The 17,181-nt window shown below is 42.9% G+C and overlaps 1 long non-coding RNA gene across 1 annotated transcript; it reads right to left on the bottom strand.

Moving 5' to 3' along the window:
* Window positions 1-731: 731 nt before the first annotated feature.
* LOC123788354 (uncharacterized) lies at window positions 732-13,021 on the bottom strand. Its single transcript, XR_015727858.1, has 6 exons — window positions 12,883-13,021; window positions 12,538-12,656; window positions 4,892-5,057; window positions 3,918-4,081; window positions 1,559-1,731; window positions 732-986 (listed from the first exon to the last, which is right to left on the bottom strand). It is a non-coding gene; the product is annotated as an uncharacterized LOC123788354 (long non-coding RNA).
* Between the last annotated feature and the right edge of the window lie 4,160 nt (window positions 13,022-17,181).

The raw sequence follows: 17,181 nt of genomic DNA on the forward strand, positions 1-17,181 counted from the left end.
ATTGCAGGACCCTGGGATCATGACCTGAGCTGAAGGCAGATGCTTAACCGACTGAGCCACCCAGGCATTCCCCAGCAGGTGATTTTAAGAGGACTTATTTACCATCCACCCATTTGGGTAGTGGGGCAAAGCCCTTTCTTCCATATGAGAATGATAACCCAAGCCCTTTATGGTCTTCTCTGTGGCCAGCCAGGGCACCATGACTCTAGAACGGAGCTTTACATGCTTTGCTTTTGTTTTTTGCAAACATTGCAACATGCCCTTTCTAGTGTCGAAGTTAGATGTTCCTCTGCCTCAGTTCAGACCTTGGCTCTACCCCCTTGTTAGCCATGTGACCTTGAATAAATAGATAATCCCTCTGGGCCTCCATGTTCTCATCTGTAAAATGGGGATAATAATGGGTTTGGGGCAAGGACTAAATGACCTACTACATATAAAACTCTTAGCACAGTGCCTGACACCAGAAAAGCCTCAAAAAATATTATTATCTCCACCATTTATGTAGCTACGTGACCCTGAGCAGTTCACTTCACCTTTCTGTGCCTCTGTTTTCTCCTCTATAAACTGGAATTAGTAACACAGACCTCCTGAGGTGTAAGGAGATCAAAATGAAGAAAATGTCAATGAAAGCATTCTAGAAACTATAAAGCATCTTATGAATGCAAGGTCTTTTAAATATATATATATATATAATGATTATTATCACAATTAAAAAACTAACGAGGGCCCCTAAGAAATCTTCCAATAAGTCTTCACACCATTATCCGTAATGAGATGGAGAAGTAAATTTTTTTTTTTAAAGATTTTATTTATTTATTTAACAGAGATAGAGACAGCCAGCGAGAGAGGGAACACAAGCGGGGGGAGTGGGAGAGGAAGAAGCAGGCTCACAGCGGAGGAGCCTGATGTGGGGCTCGATCCCATAACGCCGGGATCACGCCCTGAGCCGAAGGCAGGCGCTTAACCGCTGTGCCACCCAGGCGCCCCTGGAGAAGTAAATTTAATAATAAGGCCCATGAGAAGGTCTTAGATTAAAAAAAAAAAAAAAAACTACGTACAAAAAAACTACTTACAAAAAAAAAAAGGTTAAGAAAACTTCTGAGAAGTGGATTTCGTTTCATTTTGAGACTAACAGCTTAAAAGTACCTCCTGAAAAGGAATTTCTAGCACAATATATTATCCAAATTCACTGATCATTAAGCCAGGTAGGAACAATGACTAAAGTACACTGGATCAGATGCACTGAAGTGAGTAAATCACCCCAGGAGAACCCGCTAGAAGAGTCCCCCACTTCCCCAACCGTCCAGAATGGACCACTCCTCTCCTCGGGACAGCACACCTCCCTGCGCACACCCAGGAGGCAGACAGCCACGGGCCAGGGCCCAGGGCCATGACCGTGTTTATGGAAAATTAGACTCTCAAACTAGACCACTTTCGTTTCCCTGCCTTTCATCGTCTGCCTTTCCCTTCATAATAATAAAAGCATTGACTTTGTGGTAAGGGTTTTAACATCTCGATACTCAAAGTATGGTGTGTGGACCAACAGTATCAGCATTACCTGGAACTTGTTAGAAATGTTCAATCTTGAGGGGCGCCTCAAGCATCTGCCCTCGGCTCAGATCATGATCTCAGCGTCCTGGGACCGTCAGGCTTTCTGCTTGGCGGAGAGCCTGCCTCTCCCTCTCCCTCTGCCTGCTGCTCTCCCTGCTTGTGCGCGCGCTCTCTCTCTCCCTGTATAAATAAAATTAAAAAAAAAAAGAAAAAAGAAATGTTCAACGTTGGGCCCCACCCCAGACCTGTTGAATCAGAATCTGCATTTTAACACGTTCCTCAGATGATTCATAGGCTCATTGAAGTTTGAGAAGCACTGTTTTAGTCTTTCTGAACCTCATACTTACCTTGCAAGGTTGTTGTGAGGAGGAAATGTATTCAATGTGCCTGGCAAGTCCTAGGTGCTAACTACATTATCATCTGTACCTGGCACCTGGCACTGTCATGCCTGTGTGCCCAGCTCCGTCAGCCTGAGCCCTTCTCCTTGGCCTGGGCTTCTGAAAGCTGACCTTAACTTGCTTACTCAGACTCTGCCGCTGGGCCAGTGCCCCAGACTGACCTCAACTCTTTCCTTGGAGTCCCTGGCAGACTCGCTGGGGCCCGTTGCTATACTTCTCGGCACTCCCTGCTGACCTAGACTGTCCTAGACTCATCCTTGCCCTCCCCAAGCCCCACCTCTCTTGGCCTGTCCCTACATTTGGATACCAAAAACCCCACAGCAGCACTTATTTTAGTCATGTTGCCATTACTCAAAATGGCCTTGGAACTGCTCCTTGGAATTTGCCTTCACAACCTCACACGACACCTGGCCCAGCAGAGGCACTAACTAAATGTTCCTTAGGGGAATGAATGAAGAACAAGTCTTCATACTGGGCCACCGCGTTTGGGTTTATATCTCCTTTGGGGGATCCAGTCTCTTTGCTTTTCCTTTTTTTCACTTTTCTTTGCCATCCAAAACGTGTGACGCAGAAGTCTAGATGAGATTTAACGTTGACCCAGGAAAAAAGGGCGGATGAGCATGCCTGACTTGTTTGGATTCTAGACCTCAATTCTCTATCCAAGGAAGCCCTTGTGGCCCCACAATATATTATCACAATTAAAAAACTAACGAGGGCCCCTAAGAAATGTTCCAATAAGTCTTCACACCATTATCCGTAATGAGATGGAGAAGTAAATTTAATAATAAGGCCCATGAGAAGGTCTTAGATTAAAAAAAAAACTACTTACAAAAAAACTACTTACAAAAAAAAAAGGTTAAGAAAACTTCTGAGAAGTGGATTTCGTTTCATTTTGAGACTAACAGCTTAAAAGTACCTCCTGAAAAGGAATTTCTAGCACAATATATTATCCAAATTCACTGATCATTAAGCCAGGTAGGAACAATGACTAAAGTACACTGGATCAGATGCACTGAAGTGAGTAAATCACCCCAGGAGAACCCGCTAGAAGAGTCCCCCACTTCCCCAACCATCCAGAATGGACCACTCCTCTCCTCGGGACAGCACACCTCCCTGCGCACACCCAGGAGGCAGACACACACCTCACTACGATTCCACACTGGGGCTTCAGGCCAGAAGGTAATAGTGTCTGGTCCTAGCCTGGCCCTCTGTATTTAAGTGGCTATGGGTTATCGGAGTCCTGTCTCAATCTCCCTCACCAGCCAGTACACCCATCTTCTGGCTTCTGCAAGTGTGAGGGCCGGAAGCTTCTACCTGTGACCTTCTTTGGACAATTGCTATTGGATGAGCCATCTCACCTAGAAAATTTGGGGAGGTGTCATCCTCACTCTCACCCCAAGCAACCAGTGACTGATGGATACAGGGGTATAAAGCCCTGTCCCCCTGCATCAAGGTGGGATAACTCTGTAATGCGGTTTACATTGCAGAGTCCCCACAGCACAGGCCAAGGCAGGAATTTACCTGAGACCACATCCCTGATTGGCTCATTCCTTTGCCTATCATGCTTCCCTCACTCTCTTACAAGTTTCTTTCCAGGGCATTCCTCAATAAACTGCGTACACCCAAAACTCTTTTTCAGGCTCTGCTTCTTGGAAAACAGACCTAAAACAGTGCTCCATGGGTGAGTGGCAGGACAAGGTTTCTGTGTTCAGGATCCTGAGTGGTCACCAAACACCATCTCGACACCAGTCCAACATGACTTACACTGGCATCTCCTCCCCACTCCCATCAGCCCACGGAGGCCCCAGAGCCAAGTCTAAGGTAGAGGGATGAGGGCCTAGGGCTGTATTGTCCAAAACAGCAGCCCCTAGCTACACGAGACTGCTGAACACTTGAAATATAACTCATGCAAATGAAAAACTGAATAGTTAATGTCACTTAATTTTAATTTAAAAAATTGATACTTACTTCAATTATTAGAAAACCATTAAGCATGTTTGTAACAACTTGGGTATGTAAATCTACATTTTCTCAAGTTGTAAATTTTTTGAAATCTAGAATTCCAATGAAAATCTAGCATCCAAATTGAGAGGTGCTGTATGTATAAAAAATGTATACCGGGTTCCAAAGATCTAGTATTAAAAGACAACATAAAAAATATTATTAGTATTTTTAATGCTGGTTACATGTTAAAATAATATTTACTTTGTTAAATAAAATGTTATTAAACTTAATTTTCAAAATATGGCTACTAAAAATGTTAAATGACATACATAATAAGAATACGCACCAAGTACACATGTAATAAGAATTAATGTGAGGACCGGACAGGGTTCTGGAGCCCAGATTGGAACGTAACCACCAGGAACTTATAAATGCTGAGCCCCAGAGATGTTAAGATATCTCAGTTGCTCATATAGCCTCTCAGGAAACTCCCACGTCTCAAGTGGGGTTCCCCAGAAACAGACATTGAAATGAGGATTAATGTGCAAAGCAATTATTAAGAAAGTGCTCCCAGGAGAAGCTGGTAGGAACTGGAGGACAGGATAGGGATGCAGGGAAAGCTCAGCATGTGTGATTTCAGCAGTCCTCCAGAGGCTACCTTCAGCCTAATCCAGATGGCAAATTCTGGAGTATAAGTTATACTTCAGAGGTTGCCCCAACTCAAGGTGAGGGAGGCTGGTTTTCATAGCCCCCTACCAATCAGTCCTTTGTGTAAGGCCTCCTCAGCAGGGGACCTAAACTCCTGGGTATGTCCTGCTTGTGATACTAGGCAGCTCTAGTTGCCCAAAGAGAGTTCTAGGAAAAAGAGTTACAGGTATAGACTATTGAAGGCAATGCACACTGAAGCCAGGGAAGGAGTGACCAGAAACAGTAAAGAAATGTGAGGATTCTGGGGAGTGCATCAACAATGTCCACTGTATTCCATCATGGAAGGTCACCTGCATACATCTCTTCCTGGCAGCCTGAAGAATGTAGCTGGATCAGCAACCTTATGCTCTCTCTTCAATTTACCTTCTGGTTTTCAGAATGTTCTCTACAGAGTTTCCTCTTGGGTCACCATCAAGCCAGGAGAGCCCAGCTGGTAAGGGCTCCATACCCTCTACCCTGCTAAAAATGAAGCAATTCCACTTTTATTTGTTTTATGTCTTGGGCTTCCAAGTGTGCTTTTGCTTAACTGTAGGTCTCTGCAGCTAAAAGAAAGCCTTGAGAACTACTGTGATAGACCATGGTCAAAATAAGTGTATTAGTTTTTTATCACTACATAACAAATTACCAAAAACTCAGAAGCTTAAAATAATATACATTTTTTTTCTCACAGTCTCTATAGGTCAGAAGTCCAGGCACAGCTAAGCTCAGAGTCTCATAAGGCTGCCATCCAGGTGTTGGCAAAGGCTGTGGTCTCATCAGAGGCTCGACTGGGGAAAGATCTGCTTCCAGGCTCCTTCAGGCCACTGGCAGAATTAATCTCCTTGTAGTTGTAGCACTAGGGCCTGTATTCTTACTGTCAGTGGGGGCTCCTGTCAGCAAATATGGGCCACTCAAAATTTCTTGCCATGTGGGCCTTTTCCTAGGCCCTCTTGTGGCATGGCATCTTACTCCTCCGAGGCCTATTGGAGTCTCTCCAATGTGTGCTAGCAAGACAGAGCTATATATGTACATAATAACATAATCGTGAGAGTGACATATAATAATATAATCATAAGAGTGACACGCTTGCCATATTCTAGGGTGAGTTCCTAGTCCCACCCGCACTCAAAGGGAGGAGATTATAACAGGGCATAAAAATGGAACCATACTAGGATCTATCCATGACAATGGTTATGGAGGGAGGATGTTTAATTGGAGGCATCTTGGTAAAGCCTTGCTGTGTAGGAGAAAGCATTGCTACATTTCTAATTCTTCCATTCATACCAACCTGGTCTTAAGCAAGCAAACAAGGTCTTTCCTGTGCAGACCCTAAGTGATATTGCTCTATTCCCTTGCTTTTTGACCTCTCATATCTGTGTGCATTTTGAAAACACATTTTCAACTGCTGTCTCTGGACCACTGGTTCAGTTTCGAGTTCTCCCTGGCTAGTTACATAGCCCTATCTCTGTATTCTTACAGCTGTTGCCTGTGGTCCCACACCTAACAGTCTTTTTTCAGTTCATTTCCTGCCTCAGTTTTCATATATTTGATCAGAACTGTCTCATGGGGAAAAACTATAGCTCACTGGGTCAAACAAAGTACATTATAATTATTAAATAAGCAAATCTTGGTTAAATTTCTTCAGTTAAGAAGAAGCTATTTTAGGTGAACTGTACTTGACTACCTTGATAAATTTGACATTATTTAGATTTTCAGTTTAGCCTTGTAGTAATTTCCAAAGAATGTCTATAGGACACCAGCTTTAGGGAATTTGGCCAGCATTACTAAAAGTCACAATTTGCTGAAAGCTTGCTGAATTTAGAGTTCACATTTTATGTAAAACTTCAAGACTTTGATGCTTCATAGTTCCAATTTATTATCTAAGGTCTTAAAATGTCATGATACTTTATTTCACCAATGAAAACAGTTAATAGTAAACGTCAGGGAATGAAACAAAAACATGTTATTCATCAAGCATTATCAGAAAAAAAAAACAAAACTAAGAATCCCCAGAGAAACAAAGGAATTTGAGAACTGAAGATCATTTCAGAGACTGACTAATCAGGAATGGCAAACATTTAGCATGTATGCCTCAACTTACCCGGCTGGTGCCTGTGGCAGACATCATCAATCCATCACTACATTCTTCTGCCAAGTCTGAATAGAGCTTCAGAGTTCTCTGTTCTCGGAAACTACTACTGCTTTAGATAAGGCTCTTTAGTTACAAGTAATAGAAACCAACTCGAGCCACCTTGAGCAAATAAGGAGGAATTTCACAGAAGCGTACAAGGCTGTCATAAAATAGTCAAGGAAAAGAATGCAGCTAGGCCTCAGGAACCAGGAACCAGAAAGCCAGCAGAACTCTGTCCCTTACCTCTGCGTGTTTCTGCCTGCTTGTTTCACTTTTGCTCTCTGCAGTCTGGCTTTCTTTGCATCTCCAATCTGCTTGAGGCCATGTGGCCACTCCCAGCACCCATGTTTACTTATTCCAGGTACAGCCTCCGATAGTGACTGTGTCTGAATCTCGGCATCAAATTCCCGAGGGAGAAACTCTGACTGTGCTGGGGTCAGGTGAACCCCCCTGGTCCCATAAGCCCTAATCTAAAGGGAAATGACAGCACTCAAAATGGCCACCTGGTGCCCGCTCTTGTGGAATGGGGAGCCGCTCTCAGAGAGGGCAGCGATGGCTCACATCCTGAGCAGAAGCTCAGAGATGCATTCCTTTACTATTATCAATCAACAGGCAGTGGCATCTAAATGAAACATATTTTCTTCTTAGGGTCTAGCTCAGGGTGGACTAACAGAACGTTTGTTGATAATGGACACGTTCTATTTCCGTGCTCTCAGATGCGATAGCCACTCACCACACTGCGCGCTGTTGAATATTTGAAATGTGTCTGAGGAACTGAGTTTTCCATTTTATTTATTTTTTATTTAAATTTAAATAGCTATAAATAGCAAGTGGCTGTCATATTAGGCAGTGTAGTTTAAAAATAAGGAAACTGAGCTCCCAGACCACATAGCCAGTTAATAACACAACTGGAACGGAAAGCTTGCTCTCCTCTATCTTTTAAATGTTTCCATCCTATTCCTTTTAATTGAGGAATCTGCATAAAATTTTCTCAGATAATTCAAATTTGCCATTTGAAATGTCCATACCAACCAGTCTTTGATGTAAAGCTTCCTGAGGTGTACTGCACACTTCCCTGCCTTGGAAAAAAGCCGTGTGGCCATAATTGTAGACTTTTCTTAATAGCACAAAGTGTGAACCTCAGTTGTCCTTCTGGGTAGTAATAATGAGGCCCTCAGAACAGGGCCTAGTGAGGCTTCCAGGGCTGTCTTCCCCACACTTAATGTCTCTACAGCTGGGAGTGATTTGGCGGTTTCCTCTCGCCTTGTCACATCTTGATGTGGTGGCTTCTGACAGCATCCCACCTCCCTTCACTAGCTCAGCAATGAACCAAGTACAGGAACTTGATCCATTCGTGAGCCTAAATTCACCCACGATTCTAAACCATTAGGCCTGGGGGAGTTTCACAACTGAGTCAGGTACACGGGGTTTTATATAAAATTTTCCACAATACACAGTTTTCCTCTTAAAGGTCTATAATGACGTGAGTCTCATGAAAGCTGATTGAGGGATAAATGGTATACGGTTTCATTCTACTGTAACTGTGCCACTCTGGATATGTCAGTATTGCCATGCTTAGGGTACGAAGGCAGGACAGGGCTGTGCACAAAATATTTAGAGAAATGAGACCGAAACTAGGTGTGGATTATTTTAAATGACTTTCCTGAGCTCTTTTTCCATAGTGTATTTTCAGGTCATGGGATAGTAACAGTTTTACAAATCTTTTGAAAATATTCAAAAACCAAAGTGAATTCTAAGAATACTAAAAGAAATAATAATACATTCATTGCCATATTCTCTACTTATATAGGGGCCAGACTTGCAGTAATTGGATCTATTCAAAACATAGCTGAGGGCCTGAGAGCCAGAAGGGCTCAAAGCAAAGGGAATAGTTGTCACAAAGCCCATGCACTAGAGCCCTGACCTGTAGCCAGGAGAAACAAGACACTCTGATGGCCTTAAGCCTTGGTCTCATGCTCTACTCCTACAGCCCAGACTGAGGGCGCATGAGAAGGGTGATTCAGAAGGAACTCTGGGGGGCGCCTGGGGGGCTCAGTCTGTGAAGCTTCGGACTCTTGATTTCAGCTCAGGTCATGATCTCAGGGTCCTGGGATGGAGTCCTGGGGTCAGGCTCTGTGCTCAGTGGGGAGTCTGCTTGAGGATTCTCCCTCTCCCTCTCTCTCTCCCTCTGCTCCTCCCCCTGCGCATGCACGCTCTCTCTCTCTCTCTCAAATAAGTAAATAGATAAATAAATAAATAAATAAATAAATAAATAAATAAATAAATAACTATTTAGAAGGAAATCTGGGCTCTGCTTCCTGGGCCACCGAAAGCCAATATATGACTACGCACTCTGTTCACCATCTCTGGGGAGAATATAATCCATTTTAGAAAAACTTCCCTCACACAATTTAGATGTTGGGGGGCTTTTTGACGTCCGTGAGGGTAGCATTCAGTTATCTGAAAACATTGTTTACGTAGAGGCACCACCAGACAGGCGGTCTTCATTTTCACTCGGCCTTCTGAACAGCTCGAGAATCTGCTCAAGGGCCGCGCTCATCTTGCCTGTCTGCTGCTTTACAAAATAACTTCCCCAACGCGATCATCGTTTCATTAGTTATTTATAGTCAAGTTTTGATTATCCACTAGGCAGGTTCCTGGCACGGTTTTCAGCCCTCTGTTTGCCTTTCTCACCTCCCACTGACACACACTTCCACAGCTTGTAGCAACTTAGAATTTCCCCTGAGTCACAGCTCCTCTACCCCGGGTGCCAGCTCAGCCGCCCCTCCCCCAACGAGTTTATGAACCCAAACAGCAGTTACCCACCTCTCCTCAACCTCTCCGAAGACCCGGATGAGCTGGCCAGAGAGGACTCTGGGACCCCTGGGCGGCATGCAGACAGCTCCAGAGCTTATGTGAAGGCTGGAGAAGGGTCACTAACCGGGGCGGGGAGGAACCATCCAATAGCTTCCCATCTCACTTCCCAGCGTGGCATCATTTTGTTTGAAGTGTTATGTATTCCCAAGACATGTGACGCACCCTCCCCTCCTCAAATTCCACATGAGTATAAAAACAAATTCCTAAGTTGCATCAGAATATTATTTCTTCCCTATCTGCACTTTGGGCCCCAGTGACAGTGGCACTGGCCCCCTTTTATGCTGAGGGGCAGCTTCTCGGTCTCCTGATTCCTAAGCCAGAGCTGTTTCTATGCTGCCTTTCGAGCAGGGGTGCTCGGGCTCAGAGTTCTGATGCCCAGGCCTCAGCTCCAGAGATTCTGATTTTAACTGGTCTGACGTTAGGCCTGAGCGCTGGACTTTTCAAGCATCCCCCAAATGATTCTAACGTGCAGCCGAGCCTGAGAACCACTGGCTTAGAGCCTCGCTTGGCTAATAGTGATCGTGGAGGCAGCTCTTCAATTGCACAGCTGTGGCTCCACTGGTTTAGAATAAATGTTTGACTGGGAAGGGGAGAAGATTTACACACACATAGAACAATTCAGGAGCACATTGCCAGGGTCAACATTTCATTCACTCGCTCAGTCAACAAATATTTATTGAGGGCTGCTGCTAGAATGGGTAGATGCTAAAATGCATGATAGAGTCACTAAACCCCCGGATATAACAATTCCCTAGAAGAAGCTTTTTGGACATGTTCTCTGGACCCCCCGAGTCCCCTACAGGGACAGTCAATTCTAGCCCTTCCTCCTTCCTGGTTTATGCCCAGTGACTCATAGTTCCCCTGCACTTGCACATGATTTGTCTGAACATATATAATCCTGGTGCCTATAGTCTCTGGTTGCTCTGCAGAGTGCAGTTGCTTGAATTATGACAGTTATCTCTGCTAATAAAGTTCACTTTTTTACTGCAGAGTTATAAATACATATGCAGCTTGCATATTCGAGGAGGCATGTGGGAGGAAACGCTGAGCTGTGGGGCCCTTCTAGAACAGAAGCCACTCCCTGGCGCCTGCACAAACATAACTTTCCTGATACCTCCCTCCCCCCCACCACACCCCACAAAAGCTCATCTTTAGGGCTTTCTTATAGAAAGGATTTACTGTAAACCACCCTGGTGAGAAGACCAGAAATTAGCATCCTTGACATTTGCATTCTTTCCTCGGGCCCCCAAATGGATTCACAGCCATCAGCTTCCCTTTTCCCAGGGGAAAATGGGTCCCACAGTCTCTGAGGAAACTGGAATGGCTTTAACTAGGATGTAAAGCAACAGCCAAATGGGAATTAGGAGGGAGGGCAGGAGGAAAGGGGGGGGGATGGCCGATCTTGTAAATTTGAACCATGCAAATACGTTCATTAAATCTAGAATGTGCTCAGGGTGCTGCCGGTAAGGCATATAAAGAGGCCACAGACAAATAAATCTGGCCAGTTATCTGAAGGAGAGAGCTAATGGAGGATTTTCTAAAAGGAGCTTTAACTTTTTACTGAATGCAGTAACACTATACATTATCAATCAGCTGACTATAATTTTACAATTTAGTCTGGAATTTGAACTGCTTGCAGAAGATTGTACCTTGTGGGTAATAATAGGTATGTATGGTGAATGTTATATAGCATACTTCTTTAAAATATACAGCGAGCTACTTTGGTAACAAATATATTTCTTTGCAAAGAAAATTATGATTATGTTGCGACACAGCATGGAGCAGGCACTGCTGGTTGTCTAACCAACAGTTTTTCCTTACTTTCCTTGCTAGTCGAGCACTGATTTGAGAGGGAGGCGGCTGGGTTTCAATCCTCCCCCAAGTGACATGTTGAGAGTGACTTTACCTTACCCCCAGGATCAAAGGAAAAGCCTAATGGGCCTCAACCAATCCCAGTGGCCCAGTCCCCTTTGCTGGAGCTACTTTAAGGGCGGGTATGCTGGACTGTCTGCTGCCAGCGTGGACCACAATTCCCTTTTAAGTCTAGGATCCATGCTGTCCAGAATCACCATCTCCGTCCTGTTTCAGGCCATTGCACACAAGAGGAATTCAGGTCAGGATTTGCAAAGAGGCTGGTGTTATTCCTCTAGAGATGGTCGTAGCTGTATAGGTGGGCAGATGAGAGAGTCGCTGGAGCTTCCTGGCACAAATTCGAGGAGTTACACACTTAGGTGTTTGAGGTTAAGGTTGTTCAGGGTCAGCTCCTCTGATCTTTAAGGATAGAGTTTCTGAAGTCTGCTCCCCTGGCTCTCCCAGGAGATGTGTATGCCCCCAATTCTATGTTAAACCCCTTCGATCCAGAATACATAGAGCGGCTTTAGTTTTCCATCCTGAACCCTGACTGATACAGTGGCCAGGGGTCCAGCTGTGGCCAACAGGCTGGAGGGCTTTTGTTTCCTCCTGAGAAGTAGACTGTAGGAGAGACAGCCCTTATTTGCCTCTGGACAGCTTGGCATTTGGACGTGATGCCTGCTACAGCTGTCACCATTTGCTGCCAGCCTGAAATAGAGCCAATATGCAAGTAAAAGGAGAGCCAAGAGAAAGGCCCAGCAAGAGGAGCTGAAGTCCTGATGCACCTGCAGCCAATGGCCTTCTAATTGGTGCAGACTTCTTTAAGGAAGCAAATGTTAAGACAGTTTGACAGCAGCTGCCATGTTTTCTGAGGATGAGACATTATATGGTGATTCACACCTGTTCTCCATCCTTTTCATCTTAAAGTCTTCCTCCACACCAGGCAAATGAGTACCCAGGTGATCTCTGTCTCAAATGCATCACACACCTTTGAAATACCTATGTGAATTATTGATTTGCATTGGCAGATGTGTCTACAATATTATTGTACCTTTTATTTTTTCCCCAAACTCCAATGATACTTTAAAATAGACTTACGTTACCAAGGCATGAGTACAATCCTATCATTTTGAATTTCTTCTTGTTTTACCCGTAGACAGGCAGTCCTCACTTTGCATGGTAGTGCAGGAGCATGAAAATGACCAGGCAAGCTGAAACTGTACAAAGCAATCTTAATAATTAACAGGAAAAATTACAACTGCTCCATAAAATATTTTTTTCCAAAATATTAAAAACTTACTTTCATTTACAAACGTATAGGGATATTTAAAAAATAGTAAGTTACATTTATTTAATAGAGTGTTACTTAAAACATTAGAAACATTGATTAAATGTTTTATTTCTTTGAAAAATTCTATCAAGAGTAGTTTGAACAGTGCTTACCTTCAGAGCGTCTTTTCTCTGCTTTGGCAAATTGTCATATCTGTTCTAACTTTAGATCTGCATCTAACATTTTACCCATTTCTTATGGTGAAATACCCTTCAGAGTTCCTTTAATATGAAAATGTTGCCACTGTCACTTCCTCTGAGACACCCTCCTTTTTGTCACGTCCCTCATTAATGATAAACTTGCCTTCTAGCTGCATACCTGTTTCTTGAACAGCTGCAGTATCAAAGTGCTCACTATAGAAATATATGTTATTTGCAACCCAAATAATTGTGATCTAGGAACTATTATTACTGTTACTGTTGTGAATTCCATACGGAAACTTCCTGGTGAGATCTAAATCAGTGATAGTAGTAGAACTTGAAGAGAACTGTCTATAAACCTTGGGAGTTTGCCTCTGGAAAAGCAAAAAGCAAGCAAACAAAAATATGTCCTATGAATTCTCCCATCCTATTGAGTGTTGACTTCCTAAAATGCTGTTGTTCTTTCCCAGGGCCCCCTTGCGCACCACAAGGAATTGTTTTGGTTAGAATCTATCTACTCTTCTGGGAAAAAGAAAAGAAGGGTTAAAGTCCAGTTTTTACCCGAGGAAAGCCAGCTGGACACCAAGGAAATTCGTTTTGTGAAGTCATTATCCATGCAGGCTAGCAATCATTAGAGTGCTATGGGTCAAGTGGCAGTACCTGCCTGGATCACTGTGTTAAAAGGGACTTTGAGACTGGGTCTAGGCTCACAGAAAAGAGTATTGCAATTGATTAGCAATGTCTATCACGGTTAAGGGAGAAGAGGGTTGAGGGCACGTGCTCTGTACAGGCTATTTCTAATCTAGGGGCTGCCTCTTAGTGAGGTCAGATATTCAAGTTTGCCAGCATATGAAAATGTATTTGATACCTCAGGGAGGGACTTGTGCCAACCAAATTCATAAGAAACTGATGTATAAATCAGAAAGACCGTTTATTGACTAGATTTAAAAAGACAATCATGAATGTGCGCCTGTTATTAAATGGGAACTTGAACGGTATAATGAAGGAACTTGACCTTTGGAGTTACGCAGACTAGTTTTGCACCATGGCTGCAATTCTTAGTAGCTACGTAGCTCCTTTATAGCATTCTGTCGATAAGGACATTGATGCTGTGTCTGGAATCAGTAGGAAAAAAATGTCCTGGTTAATTGACTAGGTCTGAAACAGTCAAGATGGGGAAAGTGGGAGTGGCTATTACTGGTGTATATTGTTGTATGTTCTAGTTTTTGACAATGAATACATGCTCTCCCAATAAGAAAGTCTATTTTCTAGAATCGAAAAACTGCTTTGTGAACAGGGGTATAAAAGATGTTTGCTACATGATTTGTATGGCTCGTATCACTAAGCTATCCCCACAGTATAAACACAAATGACACATAAATAAGAAATGACAGCGTGTGGTTCTGGACACCCACTCTCCTGCTCAGAGCTGGAGAAAAAATGGTCACATATCTATCCTCCATTTTATATACACCTTATAGACCCAGTACTGACTGATAGAAATATAATGCAAGCCATCAGTGTGAACTCCATAGGTTATTTTGATTTTCTAATAGCTACATGAAAAAGGTGGAGAGAAACTAACACAATTTTTACAAAAATTCTACCAGTTTTATGACCCATATACTTTGTGCTGCACGCCCTCACTTTCGGAGGGTAGTTTTTATATTTAGGTATTGTGACATCTCTGGCCAAGGATTGGTATCTTAGAGGAGACTGGAGGCCTGGTGCCCCTGAGCCTTAGACCGCTCTAGCTCCTACTTACTGCTGGGTGGTAGACAGCAGCTGCCCAACCTGGTGGTTGGTTGTCTTTGTGGAGCGCTGGTCTCTCCACAGCCACCAGTGTCAGGCCCGCAGCCAAGCTAAACAATTTTTCTACCTTGGATTCTTTCAAAATTTCTCCTGTAATCATACATATATTTTTTTAACTTGGAGAAAAGAGCAGGCTCCTTTTCCTTCTTTAAGCGGCGTTTCTGGAACCCTTACTACTTTTCTCTAAACCAGCGGCTCCCGTACTTGAGTGAGCCTCAGCATCACCAGGAGGGTTTGTTAAATTACTGGCCCAGCTCGAGTTTCAGATTCAGTAGGTCTGAGGTGGGGCTGGAGCATTTGCATTGCTAAAAGTTCCCCAGGGGATGGCAATGCAGCTGGTCCAGGAGCCACACTTTGAGAACCATTGATCTGTATCTTTCATGTCAGTGGAGGAAGGAGCTGAGCAGCTTTGGGTATTTGAAAGTGAAAGAATTTTGCAAAGTGCAAAACATCAGGTTATAAGACATAATAAGTCAACTCCAGTTCTGTTGTTACTGTTTCCCTGAAGCAGCATCTTAGCATGCCCTAACACCTCTAGTTTCGAGATTTCTCCCCCAGTCTCCCGCTGGAGGCAAAGCACCCGGCCTCTGCCTTTCACAGACCTCTGTTACAGCCCTCTATTGTTTCCTGGTGTGGTCAGCATCTGGGCATGCTTGCTGACAGTCATGGGCAGCAGGGCTGGAGACTTCTTTTGACTAGCAGCACGCTCTCCCTAACACCAGGAACTCTCATAAAACTCTCTCAGCCAAAGAGTATTGAATGACTGAGTGACTGAAGGATACGTGTTTGGAAAACAAGAAGAGAACTAGTCACATGTTAGTTAAAACTTTCCTCCGAAGTACTAGAGATAACAATGACACAAGGAACTGTTAAAAACTCAAACTAGAACAACAGAAACACTTGGACCTCCTGAGAACTCATTATGACTTTAATATCACTTACATGGTGTCAATCACACACAGTTCTAAATACCTACCATGGTTTTACAGACACAACCAACACTTGACATAGACGCTGTTACCTGGAGTGATGGACCTAAGGTGTGTTATTTTAAAGAAAATGTATTCAGTGCCCTTGAACATTGGGTCTCAGAGGACTTTCTTTCTTTTCCTTTCTTTCTTTCTTTCTTTCTTTCTTTCTTTCTTTCTTTCTTTCTTTTCTTTCTTTCTTTCTTTCTTTCTTTCTTTCTTTCTTTCTTCTTACTTTCTTAACTTTTTATTTTGGAAAATTTCAAATATTTATAAAGGTAAAGAGGACAATACAATGAACCCTCATGAACCAATCGTCTAGATTCAATAACGATCAAGTTTTGGCCAATCTTGTTTAATCCATAACTTTACCCACTTCAACAATACATGTAGTTCCTTTGAAGCGACTCCCAGAATCATATCAGTTCATACATGAAAAGTTTCAGTGTGCGTCTCTAACATACGAAGATTATTTGAAGAACATAGCAACACCATCATTACCACATTTAAATAATAAATCCTTAACAGCACCAATTATTTAACCAGTGTTCCAATTTTCCCATTGTCTCATAAACTTTTTCAGTTTGTTTACTCAAACAACTTGTAGTCAAGTTGTATTGCTGTATTCAGAATACAAATAGGTTCGTAAATTGCCATTGGTTGATATGCACTTAAGTCCCTCTTTTTAATTGCTAGGTTCTCATTCTTTCCCTTTTGGGTTTTTTTAAAAAAAATTTTTGGTTGAAGAAACTGGGTTGGTTGCTCTATAAGGTTTCCCACAGTCTGGAGTTTGCAGATTATATTCCTATTGTATCATTTACTTTAGGCCTTCTCTCCTCTGTAGGTAATAATTTATTTTGAAAATTTTATATTTTATCCTTTCATTAAAAAAATAGTTAAAAAGTAGCATACCTGACACACTTTTTCTCTGCCTTGCTTTTTTTTCACTCAGTGTCATATGCCAGTGATCACTCCACCATAGTTTCTGTAGGAATCCCTCATTCCTGTTTTTATAGTTGCATATTACTCCACCAAGTGGATGTTACATAGCTAATTTGACCAGTCCCCTACTACTAGACAATGGATCTGTTTGAAGTTTGTTGCTGCTACAAATAGTGCCGCAATAAATACCTCTCTTTGTATTGTTGCCAGGGTATCTTTGGAATAGACTCCCAGAAGGGAAACTGGTGACACAAAGAATAACTGTACCTGTAATTTTCTAGAAATTGCAGAAGCTCTGCTTTTAAATGCAATGTGTTTCTAGAAGTTTGGTTATCAAATGGATCCTGAAACAGATCCTGTTTTAGTTATCTATTTCTACATAACAAATAACCCCCACAAGTAGTGGCTTAAAACAACAGCATTTATTATTTCTCATGATTGTGCAGTTTGGGTGGGGCTCCTCAGGGATAGTTTATCTCTGCTCCATTTGGTTGGCTGGGACAGCATGGCTGGCGCTGGAGAATCCATGTGATTTTATTCATGTTTTGTG

Source organism: Ursus americanus, chromosome 20 (assembly GCF_024610735.1).
Source record: "Ursus americanus isolate L20-20 chromosome 20, mUrsAme1.1.p, whole genome shotgun sequence".
Lineage (NCBI taxonomy): Eukaryota > Metazoa > Chordata > Mammalia > Carnivora > Ursidae > Ursus > Ursus americanus.